Source organism: Paroedura picta, chromosome 2 (genome assembly GCF_049243985.1).
Source record: "Paroedura picta isolate Pp20150507F chromosome 2, Ppicta_v3.0, whole genome shotgun sequence".
In the NCBI taxonomy this organism is placed as follows: domain Eukaryota; kingdom Metazoa; phylum Chordata; class Lepidosauria; order Squamata; family Gekkonidae; genus Paroedura; species Paroedura picta.
The window spans coordinates 55,396,191-55,416,903 of NC_135370.1; the positions used below are offsets into that span (position 1 = coordinate 55,396,191).

General features: G+C 40.8%; 1 long non-coding RNA gene across 1 annotated transcript in view; it reads left to right on the forward strand.

The window, feature by feature from the left end:
• Positions 1–13,475, forward strand: part of LOC143829385 (uncharacterized) — a 90,784-nt gene extending 77,309 nt beyond the window's left edge. Inside the window, exon 5 of the long non-coding RNA XR_013228139.1 lies at positions 13,370–13,475. This is a non-coding gene — a long non-coding RNA (uncharacterized LOC143829385). The remainder of the gene's footprint in view (positions 1–13,369) is intronic.
• The last annotated feature ends 7,238 nt before the right edge of the window (positions 13,476–20,713 follow it).

Genomic DNA, 20,713 nt, shown 5'->3' on the forward strand with positions numbered 1-20,713 from the left:
AAGGGAGAAGGAGGGAAAGGCAGCAGAGCCAGCCCATATGTTCACAGGCCGCCTTGACAAACCCCCCTTCCTTCCCTCCCGGCATCAAAAGCCAGTAGCAGCCTCGAACTCCACCATGTGCCTTTTCCTCCTTTGTGTGGCCACCCAGTGGCCAGTGGCAGCCCCGCCAAGATGGACAACAAGGCACCACTGCCACTGCCCTTCCTGCAGCCCGCCTGCTTCTTCACTGCCACTACCGCCGTGGCTACTTCCCATACCTGTAATGAGGCATGAATGTTAAGGAACAACAGGCATTTAGTATATACATGAAGGCGCACATGCTTTGCTCTGCTTACAGTACCATTAAAAAAATTATCAGAGCAGGAAAGGGAAAGGGGAGGAAAGATGTGAGGGTGGGACAATGCTAAAGAGACTATCGTGCATTTTCCCCTCCATACTGTCTTATCCCTGGTTGTTGACTGGTCGCTTACGGATGGGACATGTGATTGAGAGTGGTAAACCCACTTTCCTGGATTTACCACATTGTGCTTTAAAAATGGCTGAATCTCGACCCACCCACTGGAAAGCCTCAGGATGTTGGCAAAGTCATGTGGAGAGGGCTCAATATGCTGCCAACATACGAAGGATTTCCAGGAACATTTTCTTCGTGCAGAAATAACCTTACTTTGCTCCATAGAAATTCTAATGTACTTCTAAGGAAGATTTTTTTATGATAATCATAATAATAATCATACAGAATAGCAGAGAAAAAGATAAACACTATGATTTTTAAGAATAAGGACTAGAGACTGCTAAACATTTAAATGGTATAAACAAATATGTTAGAGCAGTCAAGACCTCTACACATCTTCCTTGATTTCAATATAGAGTTGTCCAGGTGGTAAAAATAATCATTATCCTCTGATTAAAATGGCAATTTATAGCTGAAAGGCACCTCTGAAGTTTAATAATATTACTGAAAAACTGAGCCTTCTTAATGCTGTCCCCCCCCCTCCATAAAGCTCTTAACACCTTGTAGAATGTACTTAAAATTTCATTACCACTTGTAATTAAAAAGAGAATTCAGTTGTCATGGCTAACAAATCAGAGAAGCTTGAAATTTGTGCAGGATGACCATGGTGACTATTTTAAAAAATCATAGCCAACAAGCACACAGAGAGGGATGCTACGCAAAGCTTGTGTAATGCCCTGAAGAGCCATTGCATACTGAAAGGTAATGAGGAGTAATAAGGACAAATTAGTTTTGCTATGGTAATGACAGATTAAGTGCTTTCTGGTGTGAATTTGAGTTCAGAAGTGGAATGTCCAGGAATATTCATCTTTGTTATGGGCAAAAAGAAATCAAAATGATTATAGCACACTACTGCAAGAAAAATTAGTTAGAAATGCAAAAACACTTTATCTATGGGTGTTGATGTCTTATCTAAATCACTGAATGAAAATTTTGCCAGCTAAGTATATGAATGTAGAGATCAATTTACGATTTCAATTAAAATGTGTGTGTTTTTTGTTCTGTCCAGCTGAACATTCTTTTTTGCTTTTTGGATTGGAGCCAGACTGCATATCGTGAAGCCATCTATAATGGCAATTATATACATTATACTATGCTTATTTAAAATATATATAAAATGATTATATTAACCGGTTTGCTTTTATGACCATCCATTCTTGGACAGTACTTTGTTTGTTTTTTAACTGCAACTGCATTTAGAGGATATTTGAATTCAGTTAGAACTGCAGATGTAAAAAAATGTTTGTATTTAAGGTTTGGAGTATGGATACTATTTTAATACTCCTTCAGGAGTAGACAATTTCTGAGAAAGATTTTTCACATCCAATGTTGACTGAAGTTTGAAAAATAAATTCCTGTCTTGCAAGGAGAGATTGTCTGGATTGTTGAAAGTTTCAAACATAGTTCTGCAGTTGGACAATAAATATTATTAATGTACATATAGTAAATGAGAGTCATTTACTTTCAAAATGGAGAGTCATATGTTTGTAGTGACAGAAATCAGTTGCATGAATCTACTTTGGTTTAAGCATGACAGGTCCCTAAAAACATGAACATTACACTGTTGACTACATAGTACTCAGGCACTTGTACACTATGCAAGACTGGCTTCAAGAATTGGCACCTGCCAGTAGCTGCGATCCTACCAAAAAACAAAACAAAACAGAGCTAACGTTTGATCTGCCTCCATACAGCACCAGCTACAGACGGTGATTCCTCTCCATTTTCATGGGAGTAGTGACAATGGCTACAAAGTTGCCTTCCCAATCTTGATGGCACCTCCTCCTTCCTTTGGTGCACATAATGGGAGTTCCTCCTTAATATCCCCCTGACAGACTACAAAGTAAAGACTGGTTGTATATACTTGGGCAGCTTTTTTAGTTGTCCTAGCTACTTGCAATCAAGTAAATGCCAATAATACCTAGGAAAATCCATAACTCATTCACTGTCCTGTCCATTTACATCTGAATGGTAGCAACTTTTGGAAGAAGTAGTAGAGCAGGTCTACCACAGAAGAAATTGTGTCTACATGTATGCATTCAGACAAATGAGAGGGAGAAGTATACAGAAGGACATCTTGTTCAGGGGCATGCAAAATTTGGAAACAGCCCCAATGCTATGCAATACATGGAATGCTGAAATGTTATAACTTTATATCTATCTAATAAACTTCTTGGTTTCATGGTAGGACCCATAAAAGTTACTGGGCCTAAAAATGCTTACTGAGACATTGGTTGGGGGGGGGGGGGTGCTTGTATATACAATTAATGTATTAATTTTTCAGACATCTTTATTGTTCTCCTGGCAACTTAACTAATGCATTATTGCCTGAGACTGCAACAGTGGCTGCATTTTGTCCAGTGAGACCAAAACTGCAGTTGGCTCCAGAAGCATGAATGTGTTTAGTACAGAGTAAAGTGATAAATGGTAAGGTGGTTATTTAGGTATTCCAGGCTGGCTGTTTTGGTTTTTTAATAACATTATTTTCTTCTTGCTATTAAATTTTGAAAGCCAACAAGCAGTATTCCTACATGTCTATGCATACAAGGTCTTGTGAAGTAAAGCTGTAAATATTTGTTAGCCTCCCTTTTGAGGGAGATCAACAGCTTTTTGCCTTCCAGGACTATCTTGTAAAAACAATCCTATGTTGACAAAAGATGTTTTATTCAAACCACTAGAAAGACGATGGACTATGTCCTATGTTTAGGTAGCCTGGAGCAAACTAATGTTTATTGAAGATGGGGATCATGTAACAGGACATCCTCAGGAACACAATATTGAGGGGGGCATACTGAGGACAAGGCAAGTAAATCAGTCTGTGTAGTGGACATCCTTCTATCTGCAGAAACACTTTAGTGGATCCAGGCCATGGCTGGTGCAGAGCCATGAATCCCCCAAAACAGACCTGAAGACAGATACAAATTTGATATCACAAAGGTATATTTTGCATTACTGCAATGAAAATGGATAAGAAGATTCTCAAAATGAAATCTGGAATGATGTGATCATGTGAACATTTTAAAAAATGAATCAGAAAAGTTAACAGGACAGGAAAAAGTTAAATTTTTTCAAGGAAACACACATGTGCATTGTTAGGGGAAAACAACAACCATCAATTGTGTCCTAGTACTATTGCTTTAGCCTCCATTACTTTTCATCCAAAGCACAAATCTGGTTGGATTGTAGCAGGTCTGTTTGTTTGAGAGATACAAAAGTCAATAGCAACTACATTTAGAAAGGATATCAAATCTTTATCATAAGGTACCCAGGAGGTTTCATGGATGGTGATCTATAATGTGCTTCTGCAAATCAAATAAAGAAGATTAGTCTTTTGGTGATTAGTTTATTTGCTTGAAAGCACTGAAAACAATTATGTGAAAGAAGCAGTTAATGAAAGTTTGTTTTTTAAACATCTAGGATTATAAGAAGGCCATGGCTTCAGAAAATGGTATAACCTGATTACAGCCAATAAAGTGATATATTCAGACATGAATATTACAAAATTAATTAACAACACTGTAAAAGAAACATTTTCCCCAGTCATGGTGATTCAATGTAGTATTTTTTAAACATTAAAAAAAATAATGCATGGCATAGAATTCTAAAACAACAAATATATTCATGATAAATATTTGTATGTAATGGGATCATTCATTTATAAATTGCTGACTTCAAGCCATTTGTCCTGTAACAGTCTGAACAAATGGACTCTGCATACATATACGATCATGGGCTTAAGTAGCATTACGAGACAGGTACTAAAGACAAGAAGTTAAAACAGGATGGTCGAGTAGCATGAACCAACCTGATCAATTGTTGTTTCATACAAGGAGGCCTTTTAAAGAGACACAGAGGAACGAGTAGAAACTTTTGCAGTGTTTCAATAACTTTCTTTGTGACTTCCATCTCTGATAGTTAATCTGTTTAAACAGAACACAGTGAGTTACAGGTGTGGCAAAATCTAACTGAACTGCAAGATTAAACAATACAGCAGGAATTCCAGGTCAATGATTTTAAAGCACTACCTTTAATGTGGCAGTAAGAAATGTAACATGCCAGAGACACTAAATAGGATGAATTTACCAAATAGAAAGTTGTTAGTCAAGGCTTAAATGGCTTGCCATGATTATATTTCATAATGATGGATTTGCAGGAGTAATATCTGATTTATGCACCATGGAAGTTTTCTATGGCATTAATAAAGAACCACATAATATCCACTTACTCTCAGATGAAACAAAGGCAGAAGAATATATTAAATGGGTTGATCCAATAGTGGCACGTAGGAGGATAGGATGCGGACACTTAACTGTGAAACAGAGTCAAGATCTTTTCAATTGTCAGCGGTAAGTAAGGGAAAGGAGCTCATAACCTTGAGAGAAAAACTGGACAGAATTGTATTTGTAAAAAGGAAATATGATCTCAACTTTGGTTCTTGATGAATAGAGGAACGAGCCTAGTCCCAACTATGGCATAGGAGTCAATTTAGGCAAAAAGTTTCCTGGGATTTTCAGGCAGGAGTTCAGAATGACTGCTGGAGACTGGTCACTGCTTTGATTGGATATGATAGGAGGTGAAGAGAAGTCCAAGGCTTGAAAGGACCTCTCAGGAAAAAGATGATTCTATGAAAAAAGGATTGTGCTTGGGCTACCTGAGCTGTCTACATTAAAGCTTTGGTTTGCCACTTGAATCAGTGAGGATCAGCACAGAGATCAGTGCAGTTGATGCATGGGATCTGAGGATTGAGTCAGTACCCCAAGAGTCCCACAAACCTTCTTTTCCCCCAAGAAACACCATACAAAATTAAGAAAAAACTGCATAATCATGATGGACTGGTGCTTTATAAGTGCCCTTGAAATATTGTGGTACATCAATGAGAAAATATTCTCTATTTTGCTTCATGTTATATCAGTTAATATATTTTTCATTTATGTGTAAAATATCCCTGATACCAGTTCAGAAAAAAATAATCATGTATTTTGCTACATGCATGATGGATCTATGATTTCTTATTCTAACCATGGGATCATGATGGTTGGATGTACATTTTAGGTGCACAGATTATGGAGCATTATAAATGTTGAGCTGTGAATAGGAAGTGGTGGTGTTGGTGGTAGAACATGCCATAAAGTCCTAGCCAATTGATGGCAACCCCATGGGGGTTTCAAGGCAAGAGACATCCAAAGGTGCGGAGCAACCCTGAACTTCCTTGGTGTTCACCCATCCAAGTAATAACCAGTGTCAACTAGCTTAGTTTCCAAGACCTGACAAGAATGGGCTAGCCTGAGCCATCCAAGTCCAAGACCCAAGTCTTAAATTTCAGCTCAGCTACTGTATCACTACAATTCTAAATAGAATAACTCGAGTTTAAGCCCACTGAAATCAATAGGCTTAAACTGCAGTAACTTTTCTTATGATTTGAAAGCATTTTCTGTCGTCTCTGCAACCATGTGTAGTAAATAGGTGATATTTGTATTGTACTGAAGATTAATCAGATTTGAAGAGGTTTGAAATCTTAAGAAGAAAAGGGCTAGGCAAATACTAAATGAAACAATCCATTGCTATTGTTGGAATAAAGAAGGATTTGACCATAAGTACCTGCCAGCACACTAGTAGTCAGAATCTCCCTGAGGCCACTAAGACTGAAAAACGCAGGTTTCAAAAGGCTCCAGGTTGCAGGAAACCTCATTATAGAAACAACCACCAGTACTACATTTGTGACCCCATTCAGTCTCAACAGGCTACAAGAACACTCCTATTGCTCTCAAACAGAATCCACCACAGTGGGTGAAAAGGCTTTATTGGAACTCCATTTCTGCAGAGGCTAAAGATGCTTCACTAATTTGTTCGAGAGACAGTTATGGGCTCTAAAACTTAGCAAGGTCATATCCCTCTGGAACACACTTCCCTGCTGTCAGAAGAAACCATCAGAACAAATGGCATGAAGGCAGCCTTTAGTATTCGATACCTGACAGATACCAAATCGGAACAAATGGCATGAAGGTGGCATTTAGTATTCGGCACCTGACAGATACCAAATTGTCTGCATTGGTCAAGTTTAGAACAGAAGGAGCTGCAGAAATTCACCAGGTTCCATTTTCAGTTTGTATCGCTTGCTGGTCTATACTGCATTTGTATTTATCTTTGCAAAACATTTCCCACATGCACTGAAATGTCTGGCAGAAAAGATGTGTTGCTCCAGTGCTGGTAACTGTGCAAGGGCATTCTGGGATTCAAAACTGTTTAGAATCATAGGAGTTGGAAGGGGCCATACAGCCCATCTAAGCCAACTGCCCGCTCAATGCTAGATCAGCTGGTAATACAGTATTTAACTGCTAAATTCAGATGACACTCTAGCCCCACTCAGAAATCACAGCCAACACACTGTGTGCACTCTGTACGCTGCACTCTGGTTTTCTTTATATATGCGTTGAGTAATTTTCATTTTACATGTATCACTGAATTTGTGATGGAAACAATAGCTATATCCAGGTAGTGGTCTCTGGTTTAATTTGTAAAATGAGCATGTGTTGGGTCTTTATTATAAACAGATATATGCATGTAGAGGCAGGATGTACATGTGTCCAATGTAACATATGAACACGTCTTCTGAAACAAGTATCTTATCCCCACACACAATTTTATGGCAAGTGTCAAACAAGTGCTCCTTGGTTATTATTGTTAGATAGCTTTGGAGCAATGATATGTTTGTGTTTGCTCTCTCCTGGTAGGAGGTACAAGAGGAGCATGGTGCAGGGCTGGAAAGAACAGACAGTTATGGCTTCACTTCTAAATATGTTAATCAGGGGGAAAAAGTTGTAGAAATTACAGGTTATTGTTGGCTGTAATTTTTAAATTCTAAAAGACTTGAAGAATCTGCAAAGGATAGTGGGTAATGCTATTAAAGTCTCATGAAAAACATAATGACGCTCTTATTTTTATGCTCTACCCATCATTTATCAAGACTGTTTTCTCTGCCTTTCCAGTAGTGTTATGCATTACACAACCACTGAACTAGCTGATGAATGCAGATAAGCAGGAAACTGGCTGTTTGTAAATACAATATTGTGGTTTAATGATGCTGTTAATATGCCTGATAGCTCTGGAAATGATAGGAAACAAGAACACCAAATAAATGGTTTGCAGTGATAATGCATATTAATAGGGCCCTGGTAAAGCATCTGTTTCACATGCAGAAGGTCCCAAGTTCAGCCCTTAAAAGAAAAGTGTGTTGGGTGATATGAAAGACCTCTGTAGGACACCCTGGAGAACTGTTTCCAGTCATAGTAGCTAAGACTGACCTTGAAAGAGCAATCGGTACTATCTGCACTCACATTTCCCCCTGCTCTTGATCCTGCTGAATTCTGATCAATGTGAATCCAGATCCTGCAACAGATCTACAACTTTTTTTCTTGAATTGAAACAGTTTTCACCTAGAGGCTGTTTTCTGAACTTGAATAATTCCAATAGTTATTCTCCTCTGTCCTTCCTGCTTGATGGGGGGGGGGGGGCAGCCACATGCAGCTTTTAATTTGACCTCCCTTCCCAGCCAGCTCTGAAGCTAGAGTGTGGTGGGGGGAGTAGGGGGTTAGGTGAAGCCCTAGCCTGCACTGAAGGAGCACAGGGCTGGAGAGGGCTTTATTTCCTGCCTTTTGTCTCCTGACTTTCCAGCCAGAGCAAGCTGGGGGGAAGGGGAAGTGACGAATGAACATGAGGCAGCTTGTTGATTTTTGTTTTCCTGACTGGCTCTGCAGTCAGAGTGAGGGGGAGGGGGAAGTGGAGGCAGCAGCCTCAGGGAGAACAATGGAGGTGCAGCTGAACTAAGAGGAAGAGCAGGAAAGAAAATCCAAAAAGGCAAACATCTGCACATGGAAGAGTGGGCTTTTGGAGGATTTTTATCCAAATTATGCAGGTAATATCCACTCTCAGATATCCCAGCAAAGATGCGGTATGACTCTAGTGTGAAGCTGGGGCATTGCAATAACAGACCTGATTGACATCATGCTGGAAATTGGATCAAGTGCAGATTGCTTGTTTAAATGAGAGCTGATAGATGATGAAAATCCCAGTGCAGATAAGACTATGGTCTATGTGAGACAAAGCACCCTAGTTATACTAAGAGTTAACAATAATAGCAAACTTAAATGGACTCCGGGGAATGGTAGAGGACAGGAAGGCCTGGAGGATCATTGTCCATGGGGTCGCGATGGGTCGGACACGACTTCGCATATAACAACAACAACAATAATAGTAATGGGTCTGCTTCAGCTTGCAGCTGTTTGTAATTAGCCTTTCTCCTAGATACTATCTGTAACCCTCTCAAGGCCTGATATCAGAATGTGGAAATTGATAAAGAGAGAGAGAGAGAGTGTGTGTGTGGGGGGGGGGGAAGAATCTGTGCTCAGTTCAGTAACTAGATGGGATGAGTGAGCCAAGGGCAAGTTGCATCATATAGTGGAAGGCTCAAGTGAACAAGCACTCTGATTTAGGAATGGGCATGATTCACATGATGAGCCAAAACTTGGTGAGTTAGGAGCAAGTTGCATCATGAAAGGCTCCCATAAACAAGGATTCGGATTGGATTCCAAAGACTGCCTGATACCAGAAATCAGGAAACTTTGTTGGTTTTGACCTACATGCACTCAGTAGCCAGCAACACCATGCTGTGCACACTAGCTTGATTGATCACTCTGGTAACTTTTCTGATTATTGCACACCCATACCATGGGTCCCAGCATTCACTATCCATCAGAAGAGACACTGGCTAAAGTCAATCGATCTTTTTATTGGTCTGATGTAAACAAAAGCATTTCCATTTGTCAGAGTGTGGGACAAAATGTCTTTTCTAAAGGTCTTGGATGAGGAAAGAATGTCTCTGCCCCATTTGAAGGGTGTGCTGGAGAAAATGGAAGGTGTGAAATGGGTGCACAGGACTCCTATACAAATCTTCAAGCAGCTGAATGAGTTACAGCAAAATACTGGCATCTCCCCCACCAATAATATGCTTCTCCTATTCATACCATGAGTCTGCAAATGAAAATTTTGTTTTTTCTGGAATGCAGCAACTATGGAAAAGGGTGACTAGATCTTAGATGGAGGTTTTGATAGCTCTTGTTGTAACGCACATGTTTTGTTTTATTTGTTGACTCTCTTGGATTAAATAAGAATATGCAATGTGTGTAGGAATATAGTTTGCAGATGCTTTGCCTAGGTATTTGGGAAGCTCTGATCATGGCTATGTCATAGATCACAGCTCTCAAAAAGGGGCATATGAAGCAAAGCACCCTAGTTTCACTTACAGTTAACATAGAATCATAGAGTTGGAAGGGGCCATACAGGCCATCTAGTCCAACCCCCTGCTCAACGCAGGAGCAGCCCAAAGCATCCTAAAGCATCTAAGAAAAGTGTGTATCCAGCCTTTGCTTGAAGACTGCCAGTGAGGGGGAGCTCACCACCTCCTTAGGCAGCCTATTCCACTGCTGAACTACTCTGACTGTGAAAATGTTTTTCCTGATATCTAGCCTATATCGTTGTACTTGAAGTTTAAACCCATTACTGCGTGTCCTCTTCTCTGCAGCCAACAGAAACAGCATCCTGCCCTCCTCCTTTCAAATAAAGAGGGCTATAATGTCCCCTCTCAACCTCCTTTTCTCCAGGCTGAACATTCCCAAGTCCCTCAACCTATCTTCATAGGGCTTGGTCCCATGGCCCCAAATCATCTTCGTCGCTCTCCTCTGTACCCTTTCAATTTTATCTACGTCCTTCTTGAAGTGAGGCCTCCAGAACTGCACACAGTACTCCAGGTGTGGTCTGACCAGTGCCGTATACAATGGGACTATGACATCTTGTGATTTTGATGTGATGCACCTGTTGATACAGCCCAAATGGCATTCGCCTTTTTTACCGCTGCATCACACTTCCTGCTCATGTTTAGTTTACAATCCACAAGTACCCCAAGGTCTCGTTCAGACACAGTGCTACCTAGAAGCGTATCCCCCATCCAGTAGGCATGCTTTTCATTTTTCTGACCCAGATGCAGAACTTTACACTTATCTTTATTAAATTGCATCATGTTCTCATTTGCCCATTTTTCCATTGTGTTCAGATCTCATTGAACTCTGTCTCTATCTTCTGGAGTATCTGCCAGTCCTCCCAATTTGGTGTCATATGCAAACTTGATGAGTAGTCCCTCCACCCCCTCATCTAGATCATTAATAAATACGTTAAAAAGTACCGGGCTGAGCACCAAGCCCTGAGGTTCCCTGCTACTCACTTCTCTCCAGTCTGATGAAACACCAACTCTTTGAGTGCGGTTCTCTAACCAATTCCCTATCCACCTGACTATCTGAAAATCCAGATTGCAGTCCTTCAACTTATCCATCAGAACATCATGGGGAACCTTGTCAAAAGCTTTACTAAAATCCAAGTAAATGACATCAACTGAATTTCCACGATCCAACAAACCTGTTACTTGGTCAAAAAAGGAAACCAAGTTGGTCTGGCAGGACCTGTTGGAGACAAATCCATGCTGACTTCCTTGAATCACCAAATTGTCCTCCAGATGTTTGCAGATCGCTCCCTTTAATATCTGCTCCATTATCTTCCCCACAACAGAGGTCAGACTCACTGGTCTGTAGTTTCCCGGGTCATCCTTCCTCCCTTTTTTGGAGATCGGAATAACGTTTGCTCTCTTCCATTCTTCCGGGACATCTCCAGTCCTTAAAGAGGTTCCGAAGATGATGGACAAGGGCTGTGCAAGTTCTCTGGAAAGTTCTTTGAACACTCTCGGGTGCATTTCATCCGGCCCAGGGGATTTGAACTCATCCAGTGCAGCTAAATGAATAACTGTTGATATGCTTCAGCTAAAGGTATTTCTAATCAACCTTTCCCCTTGATATGTCTTTATCTCTCTCAAGGGCTGATATTAGAATGCAGTAATTGGTTAAGTGAAAAAAAAATATGTGCTCAGTTCAGTAACTAGATGGGAAGGGTGAGCCAGGAACAAGATGCATCATATTGTGGAAGGTTCCTTTCACCAGCAGGTGCACCATGTGGCTGCCTGGTATACCATCCCCTCCAGGAGGACCATGAGCTGGCAAGTACTAACGTCTATGCACTGCTCGGTGGGAGAGCTGGTCAAGGCCAAGCTTTTCAAAATGTGAGGCTGAATTGTCCACCTCATAGCAGACCTCTGTAGCAGTGGGCACCATTGCTAGGTCTCCCTCACCACTTAATGGTTGCAGCTGGAAAAACTCCAGAGTGGGAGCACATCCAAGCCCCAGGAGGGATGGACCCACTGCCACCTGGCTATAAGTTGGTTCTCCTCCATAAATAGGAGATGGAATGTGGACACCATAGCAGCTAACATTCCATGATGATTCATAGTAGCCTGAGGGAGTGGCTTGTCCGCAAACATATTACCCATAGCTCAAGGATGCAAGTGCCAACATGTAGGTGTTTTCAAGGGGTGCAAACCTCAGGGACATCATTGGCTTGGGGCATAGGCTTCACCCTATGTTGAAGGATGCCTTGGAGCTGGAAGGCACTGCTAAGGGATGGATGGGAATCCACCACCCTTGAGATTACGGCTCTGCTGGAAAACTGCCAGCACCTGGCCAGTTCTTTCACAGCATCAAGGCTGTGCATGTCTCCTTTTCCTAGCACCTTATGTAATATTTTCGCAGCATTCAAACATGCCATAGGTATTGTATTGTCCAAAGAGCCTGACATATAATAACATTTAGATAATTTTGTAATATCATTATAAAATGAACCAATTCTCAGTAACTTTCCAGGAAAAAATTAAATTTAGGTTCATTTGATTCATATTATTAGTTCCTTACAACAACAGTCATAGTCCAATGCTGACACATCTACAGAGTTCCAAAGTAGGAATTGAATTGCAGATATTTATTATGCAGGAGAGCAGTGGAAATCTCCATTCACAATTCACTGGAGCATCCCATTGTTGCTTGATGCTTGGGAAATATTCTAATAACGCCTATTGTGGTCTGTCTGAGTTCTGTAGTACTGTGAAAATAAACATGCTCTTTGGGCATTCATCGGATTCACACTTGCAGTACATTCTGCCTCTAGAAAGCTTTCATCTTCTCTCCCCTCCACTAATCTGCAGGTCAGGCTGGCATGAATCCAACAGGCTTCTACAAGTTAGTAATAAGACAGACTTCTTAGAGAGTGCAGTACTAAGCAGAATTACACCTCCCTCCAACCCCATCGACTAAAATGGACTTGGAAGAGGGTAACTTCTCAGAGAATATCTCTGCTTAGGGTTGCACTGTCAGATACGTTATGATTTTTTGCTGTTGCAAGAATATCCAGTGGTTTCTGCCCTCAAGTAACTTTCAAGGCACAGTCCTATTCAACAGGGAAATAGTACAGACCTCATGAAGGCTGATGACATACATATATGCATGACCATTGTTTCTTTTCACATATTTGAGAGTATGAAATATTAAGTTAGACTGCAGTCAAAGTTAAGTATTCTTATACAAGTCCCTAATCAGCCTTACACGACAGCTATTTAGGGCGGGTTTTACAAAATTTAAAAACAATTACTCTCGAGCAGTTTTGAGACAGGGGAGCAGATAATTAGCTGCAATTACTCAATGACTCTAGGCAAGTCACCCTTTCAATTAGTCGCTTTCTTGTTGCCTTGCTCTTTTTACTCAGAAGTTCCCAGGTGACATTGATGCTTGGCTTTATAGCACATGGCAGTGCAGAGTAGCATTTCAAAGGGGATATGCCACCAGGTGAAGGGAAGCAATTACAACAAAGTAACATTTATTTTTACACTTATATCTCAGGATCTCACTGCCACATGCTTTGTTTCCTTTTCAGAGCACCCTAGGGAGATCACACATCTACTGAATGGCGGCTTCTGTGATGCGTGAGCTTCTGATTCAAGTGGCTGGACTGGACTGTAGAAAGTCTGAGCTGAAGAAGATTTGTGAAACTGACTCACCTTTGGGGTGCTGGTTCTCTTACTCACTCTGTTCTATAATGTTAAAGTGAAGGGTTTTTGTTTTGTTTTTTTGTCTTTATGAAGGGAAGAAATACTGTTTCTTCCGGATTAAGTGCAAGATTGAAATACATTTATTGGAATATATATATACTAGGGGCAAAGCCCGTTGTCACCAAGAATACAACGGGTGCTAGAGCTTGGCAGTGGGAAGAGGAAGGGGAGGAGCTGTCCAGTCTGTAAGGGCATGGGGTTGAATGTTGAGGCCTACTGCACAGGGTTGTTGTACAGATGAAACAGGAGACAAAAGAGCCAGTTTCCTCTGCAGAATAACACTGTGCAGTGGCCTCAAATCTGCAGAGAGTTGCAAAGAAGAAAGGCACATGGCTTGGCTGTGTCTAACCCCCGGCCAGAGCAGTATTTTAAGTGAAAAGGGGCTTTTCTGTGGCCTCCCTGTCAGCCAACATTTTGGCAGAAGGGGAAAGTTCCCCCCCCTCAAAAGGAAGGCCCTCAGGCTCCCCTGCGTTGCTCTTGGAAACGCCTCCCTCCCCTCAGTCAGGGCCTGTCAGAGGCTCCTTCGCAGCAGGCCTGAAGGGAGAGGGGGAAGGAGCGCACTCAATTGCCTCCTGCCAGCTCTGTCAGGGTTCTGAGGCAATTCACAGTTGGACATGACAGTTAGGACAGCCTTGGAAAGAAAAGGGCTGGCACAGCCTGTGTTCTCATCCCCCTTGGCAGCCCTACTGACCTCCTCTCCCTGCGGTGGTCAGGAGCAGACTGACAGCCAGACTGGGCTGGGTGAATGGAATTTTGGTCTGTCCTGGTGAGGGGCCAATAGGAAGGCGCTTCGTGTGCCTCCCCATTGGCTGCTTGGCCCTGGATGGACACTCGGAGGGCCCAATCAGGAGCCGCTTGGCGGCTCCTGATTGGGCCCTCTGAGTTTTTATCCTGGACAGGGCCCACCCTAACTTCTCCCCAGGTGGCCTTACCCTTTTATTTTACTGCAGGAGCGGTTAAAGATGATTGTTGAGCCACACAGTTTTGGCTTCTGAAGTAGCAAGGGAGTTATTGTCTTATTCTACATTTGTGGTTATCTCCCCTTGGGATAATTTCCCATGGAAGTTCCTGGTGAGTACCATTTAATTCATCACCTGTCCTGTCCAAAAGGTTCATCGGGTAATGAGGCCATTAACCCAAATAAATGCTGTTCAGTATGCATCATTGCACTACACTATGAGCATAGTTAGAGCATGTGGTCCAGGGGCCCTTGTGGCAAAATGTGATACTTAACATGTCTTCTGGCTTTTGCATGTACACCTGCAATCACTGCTTATTGGGTGTCAAGCTGAACGGCTTATTGCATATCGATAAGGTTACGCCAATAGACTGTTCTGTTGCTTGTGCAGCCTTTGAGAATGTCATCACCTTTTTGGAGTTGTCAGACAGTGGACAATCCCACATGTGCCAATCATTTTGCTGCTTTTCAGGCCTTAGCTGATGAGCTGGGGGTGGCTCTTCTTCATGGAAAAACTGAGAGTCCTTGAACATGTCTGGTATACCTTGATATATTATTTGATTCAGTGGAGGGCTCCTCCCAGCTTCCTGATGATAAATGAGTGGTTCTTTGAGCTCTGATCACCCTTACCTAGGCTCTTAAAAAATGCACCCTTAAGGAGATTTAGGTCCTGCAGAGGAACCTTACTATTGCTTGTAGGGTGATGATACCTGGGTGCACATTTGGTACCTGTTTAACAAGGTCCACAGCTGGTGCCCATTCCCCTCACCATATCAGGATCAACAAGGCATTTTGGCAATAAGTCTTCTTAGCAGTATATACATATTTGGTATTGGTTTTTACAAATGGAGACCTTATGCACTTTTTAACCTGTATTCATATGAATGGACATTTGTCTTCATGGGTCAGATACTTATATGCTTAACCATAAGATTGCTATTTTAAAATGATATTTTAGCCTTTGTGGTTGTATTAATAAATTATATATTATATTTTTTGCATTTGCACTATATGCATAGCTATATTTTACTTTTTTATGATTGGGGGCTGATCTACTGATTTACAGACTCAATGAAGCACTTTCATTTTGTACTGAAAAGTTCATAATAGTTCATGAACCAGGCATGCCATGAACTGTGAACAGAACTGAACTCCCTTCTCCCAGATCATGCCCATCTCTAACAGCAATGACAAGGACATTCTGCAAAGCTGAACAAGATGAAACAACATTCCCAGAAACAAAAAAAAGTTTGTGATCAAGCAAGAAACTTACTGGAACTGTTCACAAGAGCTTGAACGGGAAGTAAATGATTGAGGTTGAAAAACAACTATTAAGCACAAAAGGTAAATTAATGTCAAGAAAGCATTAACATGTAATAACCAGTACTTTAGTGTTAAGTACACATGATAATTCCAATAGCCATGTGTCATCTGGATGGACAATCTCTATTCACTGTACTAGAAGGGCAAAAAGAGGAATGTGTGTCTCAGGTGTCTCAAAGCAGTTTACAATTGCCTTCCCTTCCTCTCCCCATAACAGGCACCTGTGAGAGAGGGGGGGCTGACAGAGCCCTGAGAGAACTGGGAGTGGCCCACAGTCACCCAGCAGGCCTCAGTTGTCTCAGAGTAGTTCACAATCACCTTCCCTTCCTCTCCCCAGAACAGACACCCTGTGAGCAAGGTAAGGCTGAGAGAGCTCTCCAGTTTTGGGGTTGTCATTCTTTAACTGTTACCACACAATGGCTCTCAGAAACCAATTCTAGAGTCGCTCTTCTCCCTCCCCCAACTGTTCATCCTGCTGAAATAGTTCCAACATTAAAATATTTGGCAAGAAATCTTCAAGTCACCACCAGCTTCAGGGTTTTCTCCTCAGAATTAACACAGCACACGGAGGCCCAGCCTTAGAGGGCTCTCCCTCTGAATGGCTGACTCTCCTTTCCCCACATTCTCATTAACTCTGGTCTCTGTTGCAAGGAGCCTCACTGCTACCAGCTTCCAAGGTTTTAAAGACCTTTTAAAGCTTCTTAGAGGCATGTTGAGGATGGACCTTCTGTGTAGAAGTCATGAAAAAATTAGACCTCAGGAAGTTCAAGGGGGTGTGAAGGTCCAGAAATACAGAGGGTAGTGATTATTAAAACTCCATAATTTAACAGGAAAATGCAGGGAATAAATATTAGAACATCTTTGGATCCCCATAGACCTGGTTTGTTCCTGCAGAACTCAGGTGGGAGAGCCTTGAGAAAGGAGAATAGATTAGATCAGCCCAAGCCAAAGGGCCTCCACGCAGCCTTGGCAGCTCACTCACCATGGTTCAGTTTACTTTGCCGAAGAGGCAGAACCATGAAGAGACGGTTAGGGGAGGTAGCTGTAATTTGATTGGGCAGCTACTGGGTGGATGGACAGTCAGGATCTTACAGGCTCCTACGGGTGACCTGATTGGCCAGTAAATGCTCATGCCAAACTACTTCCAGGACACCTTAATGCTTTTATTAAAATACTTATGGTTATAGATTTGTGGAGTATATCTTACAGATCACAGTCCCACCCCCATACAAACATACTACAGCTCATTGAACGTCCCCCATGTTAGTTCTGGGGGGGTCACTGGAACTTGAAGAATAGCTTATGGGGGAATGATGCATAGCAGTGTGGAAATGGTAAGCATCAGTAACATGGTAGAATACCATTACATTAGAAATAAATGGTTGGATGCTACTACATCTCAACTTTTAGAATGAATATTTTAACAAATTTAAAGCAGCAGATATTATATTCTGGCAAACAATTTACTCTGTATTAAAACAAATGGTTTGATGTTATTTGTTGACACCCTTCCTTTTTAAACTTACACTTTTTGAAAGGCAGGATAGCTTAACTAACGTTTATTCAATGTGACAGATAAGTTTCTTTTTTTCCCTTGCAGATATATTTTTTAGAAAACAAAATAAAAATGTGAAAGAGATACAGAAATAACAAAAATGGGTTGCATATCATAATTATATATATATATGGCGTATATAATTAATTATATAACACATAGGATGTACAAAACATATTTAGTATTCCTTTATGTATTTGCCATCTCTACCTACTCAATGTAGCTTTTAACAATAAGCAATATATTATAGTATGTAAGAAAATCTGTAATATATCTCATACCTCAAAAAGGTAGAAGAAATTTCTGCTCTGGACCTATTTCTTTAAATGTTTATATTGTGATTCCAGTTCTGCATTGCAATATATTTATATGCATTATACATTTATATACTGTTTTAAACTGTTTCTTATTTTAAATTTGACTTCTGTTTGTATAACAAACTCTCCATCTCTCCTCACATTTTGAAACTGATCTATTTCCCAAATATGTTAATTTTGCCATTACTGCATAGTAAATGTGTTAACTTTCTCATTCTTCTAAGCTTGGACAAATGTTTGGTTTTCATTTTACTGCATAGATGATTCTAGCCACTGTCGCCATGTATTCAAATTTCTTACCAATGTTTCTAAAAGCATATTCTTACCTTACATGGAAAAATTTTTTTTCCCTTCCAACATTTTTTTTCTACAGATCCACCACATATGGTAAAAGGTTCCATCTATATCTTGACATTTCCAACATTTTCCTTTATAGTTTCTACCTATTTTCTCTAGATCTTTTAGAATAATGTACCATCTGAAAAGTACTTTATACCAATTTTCTCTTAATGTCTGACTGACCGTGAACTTAATCTCTTTTTCCAAGTTTCCTATTTATTAAAGTTTCTGTAGCAGATCCATCATTTCTCTTGAACAGTAGAGACACTTGAACAGTAGAGAAGTATCAGAATGTAATACAATCTTTGAAGCATTTCCATTGAAATGTACTACACCATTCCACTGCATTGATTTTATTCAGATTTGATCATGATAATGCCCTTTATTTCCACCAGAAGCTGGGCTGTGTATACAATGCTAATCGAATTTGGCTTGCAACACAACATCTGACCAAAATCTATCTTGAAGAAAATTATTCACATGCTTCGCTTGAAATATAGGAAAATTGAGTAACTTCATATTGCTCTGTCTTCTCTTGTATATGGAGGGTGAATAGGTATCTGGAGCATGTGAAACCACAGCAGTGGATTGTCAGATCCCAGCTTGGAACAATACTGGAATGGAAGTGATTCCTTCCACGATGGATGCTGAACCTTACGCAAGATGGCAAGTGAAAGCAGGAATTTCTTGTGCTTTCCACAAACCATTTGAAAAGAGATTTTTCAGGCATTGTGATGATAAAAAGGAAATTACAGGTTGCTTCTTGCTAATCACTGTGAATAGGGAGCCCAAGATCTAGAAATCTTTAGTGTTGCCTAATAATAATTTTTAAAGAACTGCAGAAATTACAAGCATGGCCAGCAGTTTAATAATTAGTCTAAAGGTGCAAATTACAATCACTGTTCTTAGTAATCATCCTGAGCCAAAGCTGTTGGCAAATCAATTGGTAATCATCTGTATTGCATGTCTAGAGACACAAGCTGAAATTCTTGATTAGGTTACAAGTGCAAAATGACTTCATAAGTGTGGTCCAGTGAAGGCCTCTCGGCTTCACATACCCTCCATGCTGAGATTGGTATAAAAGGCAGCCCTGCTCAAAAGAGGGCAAAGAGGGACATCAGCTTTACAACATCGCGGGGCTTCTAGCCTAGCTATGTAGATGCTGCTCCTCATGCAAGTGAATGATCAAGCCAAATTGCTTGGGTGCTTCTCCAAATCAGCATCCTCTTTCTACAAAACAAGTTATCATGTTCTCGTGATACAGTGAATACATGTAGATGATGATGATGATGATGATGATGATGATAATAGATTCTGCATATATGTGTAAATGTGATGTTCATAAGAAAATTCCAAGACATGTTCAATTTACAAAGGAAATCAGGGAGTAATACTCGGATAAGTATACAGGTTCAATGTTCAATACATATATTGAACGTAAGATGAGAACTATTGACAGTGTGCATTTAAAATTAAAGTGTACACTGTACATGGATTGTATGTGTATTAATCATAACATACTAACAGGGCTAGCGTAATTGGGAAATGCATGGCCATTTGGTTGTAGTATGGAAAAGTGGCTCCCAGGAGGCTAGATTAATGATAGCAAAAGTGTATTGGCTCTTTTATTCACTTGGCTGTTTTTAAGTGCCTTCGTTATATAGTTCATATAAAAGATTGAGCTTTTAAAATTGCAGTTTAATTTTTCTTTTGATATAGGCATTGGAAGAGAAGAAATCTTGATATATAAACTGGTTTTTCTTCTGGTAAAGTTTTACTCATGCATATGCCTCCCTGGATACATTCCATTCCTTATAGCTCCTTCTCAAAGGGCTTTGGCCTTGTGATAAGAGAGCTATGGTCTTGTGTTAGGCATCTATGTGGACTTGTTCCATGTATATGTTGGTTAAAGGCTACTGGCTTGAATTGCCTGTCTCTGGGACCATTTCCACACTAGTGATATCGTTCAGATTTGAACGGATAAAGGACTGACTTTTCTGTCTGTTTCTGCATTAAAATATGCCCTTCCAGATGCAGTCCCGAATTGCCCTCCAAATCAAATATTTTGAACATTCCTGGTCACAGCGATTTCATCTGTCAAGGCAGAATCTAATTCAGGGCTGCCCTATGGGGAAATGCATGCATTTGGGGTTCCCCCCAAACCCACCATTTTGAGTCATTTGTGCATGCCTCTATCCTCATTGCCATCCTCCATCTCTCCTCCCTCCATTCTGAAAAATCTGTCTTTTTCTTTTAAAAAAAGGATGGTGGGGTGTGATTGTGTTGCAATGATACAACTTGCACAGCAGACTTGCACAGCAACATTGTAACATGATAATCTAGTTTTTTTTAAAAAAAATACATTCAGTGCACTTGGGGGTAAAGGGGGAAGGTGATCAAGGGTGCAGATTGGATACCTCAACAGAAAAAGAGTTGGTTCTTATATGCTGCTTTTCTTTACCTGAAGGAGTCTCGAAGAGGCTTACAGTCGCCTTCCCTTTCCTCTCCCCATAACAGACACCCTGTGAGATAGGTGGAGCTGAGAGAGCCCTGATATTACTGCTTGGTCAGAACAGAAGAAGAAGAGTTGGCTCTTATATGCTGCTTTTCTCTACCAGAAGGAGTCTCAAAGCGGCTTATAATTGCCTTCCCTTTCCTCTCCCCACAACAGACACCC